The following is a 6489-nucleotide window of genomic DNA, read 5'->3' as shown; positions in this document are numbered from 1 at the left end:
GGGGGTCCGACACGGACTCACACCCCAGACTTCACCTCGGGCCCGCTTGGCAGGTCGGATTGATCTCATCTACGAACGTGGGACGTTTAGGCGATGACGTATCGGTGTCAGGAGTTGGGGATCACGAAATCCAGCTCACGGTCTCCCGGCGCTGATGGGAAGAGGCTGTGCCACCGCCGGGAGGCCGGCAGCCCGTTCCCGAGGTCAAGTGTCTCGGAAGCGGGTGGAGAGGAGAGCGCCGCATTCCTGCCGTCTCTGCCGCTGACCGTGGGTGTCCTTGCGCTTTCGATGGGAGGCGGCAGGACAGCATCGGGGGGTTAGAATGAGGGAAGGGGCACAACCTTTATAAAACCATGTGAGATTTGTCTCTTTTGAGCTGTGCTTGAGGCCACACGACCTACCGGGCAGCCATCAAGAGGGCCAGGAAGTCCCAGATCAGGCTGACCCCCATCCTTTTCAGCCCTGGGAACCCCAGAACTGCGCAGTGCAGATCGAGGTGTCCAGACCTACAGAGGGTAAATGTGTTCCGTGTCTGCACTGTCCACATAGCGGTCACCAACCGCACGTAGGGCATGACCCATCTGAAATGTGGCTCAAGGGGAAAGCAGCGCATTTGGATGTGGTTCAATGTCAACCAGGTCATATTTAAATAGCCACGCATCAGGAGCGAGTCCTTACTGGGCGGCAGGGCACGGGGGTTCAGAGAGCGGAGTCTGGGTGCGTGTGGCCTGCGTGTGAATTGCAGCTCCTCTCACACGGGCATCGGCCCAGTCACTGAACCTCCTGTGACTCCTTGGGAAGGCGGCGTGACACCCGGACCGATGCATCTCCCGGGAATTACGTGAGCTGCGACCCACGTCCCGGGTGGGAGATCCGCTGGAGGGTCTTCATCGGCCCTTCCCCATCCACCGCCCGCTCCTTTCCACCCCACTCTGTCCTCCAGAAGCAAGATCCCTAAGGACACATCAAGGACCCCCTCGCCTTGCCCCCGGCCTCCAGTTGGGTTCAGTCACTGAGAAGTTCCGACAGGGAGCTGGAGGGCAGGGGGAGATGGAAGCCGGGCCGGCCCTGCGGGCAGCTCTCACAGCACCCCTCTTGAGCTGCTGCTTGCAGGGCCCTCTCCTTGCCCCTCCTCGTCCTGTCACTTCCCCAACTATTAACGTTATTCCCTTCCTCATCATCCCTCCCGCAGTGTGACCACACGACAGTGCGCAGGTGCGTCTGAGCCTCAGTGGCCCCACTGGTTTTGTCTTTCTGACCAACCCCTAAGTCTTAGTCACTGATCTCAGCTGGCTGGCTGCGGTCCTCAGAAGTGGGAAGAAGAAGGGGTGCCTGGGTGGCTCAGTCGGTTAAGTGTCCGGCTTTGGCTCAGATCATGATTTTGCAGCTCGTGGGTTCGAGCCCCTCGTCGGGTTCTGTGCTGACAGCTCAGAACCTGGAGCCTGCTTCAAAGTCTGTGTCTCCCTCTCTCTCTGACCCTCCCCCCTGCTCATCCTGTCTCTCTCTGTCTCTCAAAAATTAATTAAAAAGACAAAAAAATATTATTAAAAAAAAGAAGTGGGAAGATGATCATCAGAAAATAGGCATTTTCTCCACCAGAACTCAGCCGTGGGGGACTGTAGGATACACTTCGTCAGCAAGCCCAAGCCAGAGAACATTCTAGCTGCTGCTTTTCTGTGCTTGCCATGGGAACAGTGGAAGCCTGAATCCATTACCGTGAGCCAGTGAGACCAGCACTCCCTCCCTACCACCAGCCTGCTCCCCGGTCACCCCCAAACCACGGGCCGTCACCGAACGGGCTGTCACTGAGGACAACTGGCGTTCACTCTGTGTCCCTAAGGCAGAAACAGAGCTGTGTCACTGCCCACATCGGGCCTCACTGGCTGGAGAGCTGACCAAGGTCGGGGGCTGGCTGCTGGGTGCGCGGGGTGAGGACCAGGCGTGGGCCGGACAGAGAAGACGGAGCAGCAGCTTGGAGCCCAGAGGGCGTGGTCCACCGCACGGGTGAGCACGTACTGCTTGCCGGGGGCGGAGCAACTGCGAGGGTCTGTATGTGCGAGTGGGAGAAGAAGTCAGCGCGGATTGATTTCAAGAGAAAAACGTAATTAATTGGGAGGACACTGTGTGGGTGCCGCAGGGCCACAAGCACCGAAGAGTTGGGGTCTGGACGTGGGCAGCTAACAGGGAGGCCCAACCAAAATCATGCCGAAGAGCCAGTCACGTGATTTCTGTCTCCCACGAACTGGGTCCCCAGCCTGGGGACTGGACCCTGAAGGTGCCACCCCTGAATGCATCCTCCCCCGTCCCTGCTTCTCTCGGTCACCAGCTCCTGGGTCACCAGTGCGTGGGGACGGTTGGTTGAGTCAAAGCCACTTGCCCATGTCCCTGCTGCCAGGGGGCCGGGAGGGCAATATCAAGACCTTTCAGCTTCTGTGGGCTTTGTCCCCTGCCAGGACAATGTAGCAGGGAGTCCCCCAAGCACAGGGGTGAGACCCTGGACAGCATGACCACAGGGTGTGCCTGCATTAACGGCGCTGCCCACGGCTTGGCAGGATGAGAGGCTCCAGACCAGCCAGTGTCAAACATTGATGTTAACGGGCGTGAAGAACCAACGGGGAAGGTAAATCGACTTGCAGGTTTGCCACATGCCTTATAAAGACCTGGACTCCATCAGCCGATGATGAGGTCTGGAAACACACAGAGACTGAAGCAGGTGGTCCCCAAACTGGTGTGGACGCCTAAGAGGGCACAGAGGCGGCTCGGATCTAACCCACCGGGAAAAGCTGGGTCTTGAAGAATGAGGTGGGGCGGGGAGGTGAGGAGGAGGAGGAAGGGGACAATTTGGGCAGAGGGTATGGGATGAGCCCAAAGCCCCTAAGTGACACCCAGCAGGGGATGCATAAAGAACTCAAAGAAACAGGGGCGCCTTGGTGGCGCAATCGGTTAAGCGTCTGGCTTCAGCTCAGGTCATGATCTCACTGTTGGTGAGTTTGAGCCCCGCGTCAGGCTCTGTGCTGACAGCTAGCTCAGAGCCTGGAGCCTGCTTCTGGTTCTGTGTCTCCTCTCTCTCTGCCCCTCCCCCTCTCATGCTCTGTCTCTCTCTGTATCAAAAATAAATAAAACACTAAAAAAAAAATAAGAACTCAGAGTCAGAGGGGAAGCCAGAGAGGGAGGAAAGGTGAGGCCGGGGAGGTGGGCAGGGCCTGTGATAAGTTATCCTGCAACCTTCCAAGACATTCTGAGGGGATCCTGCTTTCTCTTCCAGGCAGGGCTTTCAAACAGATCATGGCTCACTCAAGGGTCATGAAATCAGGTTAGTGGGTCCTGGCCAGAAGTTTTTTTTTTTTTTTTTTTGATACAGAGAGAGACAGAGCATGAGAGGGGGAGGGGCAGAGAGAGAAGGAGACACAGAACCGGAAGCAGGCTCCAGGCTCTGAGCTAGCTGTCAGCACAGAGCCTGATGCGAAGCTCGAACCCACGAACGTGAGATCTGACCCGGGCCGAAGTCGGAGGCTCAACCGACTGAGCCACCCAGGCGCCCCCAGAAGTTTTAAAAAGTGATCCAGACTAGAAATTCAGGTTAAGTATCAATTCTTGGAAACTTTGCTTCACTCACATAAGTGCAATTGTAAAATCAACAGCAATGTAAAATAAGTTTTAAGCTTATTTATTTTGAGAGACAGAGAAAGCATGAGGGGAGGGGCAGAGAGAGAGGGAGAGAGGGAGAATCTCAAGCAGGCTCTGAGCTGTCAGTGCAGAGCCCGATGCAGGGCTCATACTCATGAACCATGAGATCAGGGCCCGAGCTGAAATCAAGAGTCAGATGCTTAACTGACTGAGCCCCCCAGGCGTCCCCAAGATCCATGTTTTATTTATTTTTTAATTTCTTAATGTTCATTTATTTTTGAGAGAGAGAGAGAGAGATACAGAGCATGAGCAGGGGAGGGGCAGGGAGAGAGGGAGACACAGAATCTGAAGCAGGTTCCAGGCTCCGAGCTGTCAGCACAGAGTCCAACGTGGGGCTTGAACTCATGAATGCAAGATCATGACTTGGGCTGAAGTCGGACGCTAAATGGATGGAGCCCCCCAGGAACTCCCAAGATCCATGTTTTAAACTCCATGCTGCCACACGGCGTGTTGGACTTGTACCAACCTACTTGGTATTTCCAGAGACACACACATATTAGTCTCCTGATAAATATACACACTAGACAGAGGCACAAAATAAATCCACTGAGTGACTGAGTGTGTGTGTGAATTTAAACCTCCTTGTGGCTCTTCCAGAGAGGACCCAGGACACCTCCCCAGGCACCCGTCCCAGGGCCCCTTCAGGAAGCAGCCCCAGTGGGAAGAGAGGAGGCAGACGGCTGTCTCCCAGGGAGAAGGGCCCGCAGGGGGGCCAGAAGCTCCCAGAAGCAAATACACACAGGGGCCCCCAGTGAGCGCGGCAAGGCCCCTTGCTTCCTCAGCCCTTCATGTGCCCCCTGTGCCCGCAGGTAAGTACCGAGCCGTTGCTAGAGAGCCATCTCTCTGGGCACCTAGGAGAAGGGGGCTGCGCTCACGGGGGCACAGGAGCCGTGCCTGCTCTCCGCTCCAGGGGCTGTGGTGGGACCAGCCTGGGCCTCCCCTGGACCATCCCCTGCACTAACTGAGGACTTTCTCCCTCCCCCAGTCAGGGTGTGGATCCGGAAACGTGAGATGCCCCGGCTGCCCTGGAAAGAAGCGGTGGCTGCCCGTCCCTCCCCTGAGGGGAGAGAGAGAGAGGAATGGACACTCCATCCTGCCCGGTGAGGCAAGATGATGACGGCAAGGCCCCCAGCTCAGAGACGCTGGGAGACATTTGGTGGCATTTGGTCCTTGGTGTGAAGTCCTCAAGGGAAGCAGAGAAATGCTCTGTTTTTCTCATCCTCTTTTCAGAATGACTGAAACCAGTGATTCTCAGCCAGGGATGTTTGCCTCTCTGCCCTCCCTCGGGGGAGGGGGGGGTGACATGTAGCCACCTCTGGGGACATACTTGGTTGTTGTGACTAGGAGGCGCTACTGGGAGGGCAGTGGGGAGAGGCCCGGGACACCAGTTAGCCATCCTACGTTACCCGGGGCAGCCCCAACCCAACAGCCTTCCTCCGTCTCCTAGCCTCTTCCTTCTCTCTGTTAATCCCTGCTCATTGTCCGGCTCTCCCCTTGCCCCGGAGGGACCCCCCACTGGGTCAGTGCCCACCCCATTCCCCTCCCATTCTCGCACGGCACCCTGCCCAGCTGGTGTCTTAGTCACCGTGCATCCCCAACACCCAGGATGGACAGACAGACGAGCGCGTGCGTTCGATCTCGCACCGTTCTTCAAAGCCTTCGTCTCTTAGCACAGCGGTCCCAGCTTTTTACACAAATGTCAGATGTCTCAAAGGCGCTTACTGAGACATAATAAGCGTCGGTCCCCTTCCCCAGCCCCTAGTCCAATGTCAAGCATAGGAGTGGGCAATCAACGGCAGTTTGCTGCCTACTTGCTGCCTGGCCTGGGCCTTCAGGACACCCCCGCCAGGACAAGGGGTGAAGGATTCCTGCGCATCTGCAGAGACTGAGGGCCGGGAGCCTGGACTGGACCCCCAGGGCAGCAAGGAAGGAATTAGCTCCAATCACATTAATGTGCTTCTCAGGAAATGCTGCTGAATTAGAGGTTACAGCCATGCCAGCTGCCTCTTTTTAACAGGACGCTAATGCTCATTTTGAGAAATTGCTCCATTTGCAATGGTTTCTTAATGTTTAGCTTCTGGGGCCCCGAGAGGAAAGTGTCTTGTGTTTCCAGTAACCAGTTCTCCGCGGAGCAAGGCAGGAACATGAGCCGGGGAAATGCCCTTCCTGGCCAGACCAGGGGGCCCACGCTCCAGGCCGCCTGAGGAGGGAGCCGGGGGCTGGCTTCCCTGGCCAGCTCACACTCGCGGGGCCTTGCAGAGGGTCGGCCCTCGTAGGCAGAGGCAGGCAGGTCTCTGTGCACAAAAGAGCCTCACGGAGGCCCCTCTGGGCTCCCCGCACGGTTACACAGCCGCAAAGGCAAGGCCCTGCAAAGTCTCTCAGGGCCTCGGGCACCTCTCCCAGCATAACACCGATTACTCTTACCATTTTGATTTTAATGGCATTTCCCATCTTGGCTGTTAGAGTAATTAAGGTTCACGGGGAAGAGAGGAGAAAAAGCAAAGTGTAAAGAAGGAAACCGATTGTATGGCCACAGCACTCGACAATCATGGCTCTCTAAAATATTTTCTATGCCATAAAGATCTGAAAATGCCATTTAAAAAAGATAGGGCTGTTCATACCATGTGCCCTGTATTTTTTTTAACAACAGGATGGCCATACTTCTTTGTAATTGCTTATATAATTGTCTGCGTTTCCAGTGAGTTTTTGGCTCAGTGTAGACAGCATCTACCGGGGAAGAAAAATTTTCCACTACCACTCAAGATCCTTCTGGCTGGTCTAAGAACTGAAGTGAGAACAGAT

General features: G+C 56.0%; 1 long non-coding RNA gene across 1 annotated transcript; it reads left to right on the top strand.

The window, feature by feature from the left end:
• The first annotated feature begins 1729 nt into the window (after positions 1 to 1729).
• Positions 1730 to 4380, top strand: LOC115282101. Its single transcript, XR_003904510.1, has 3 exons — positions 1730 to 2004; positions 2553 to 2620; positions 4285 to 4380. It is a non-coding gene; the product is annotated as an uncharacterized LOC115282101 (long non-coding RNA).
• The last annotated feature ends 2109 nt before the right edge of the window (positions 4381 to 6489 follow it).

The sequence above is a fragment of the Suricata suricatta genome, chromosome 17 (genome assembly GCF_006229205.1).
Source record: "Suricata suricatta isolate VVHF042 chromosome 17, meerkat_22Aug2017_6uvM2_HiC, whole genome shotgun sequence".
In the NCBI taxonomy this organism is placed as follows: Eukaryota; Metazoa; Chordata; class Mammalia; order Carnivora; family Herpestidae; genus Suricata; species Suricata suricatta.
The sequence above is the reverse complement of the archived record's forward strand: the minus strand, read 5'-3'. Positions and strand labels throughout refer to the sequence as shown.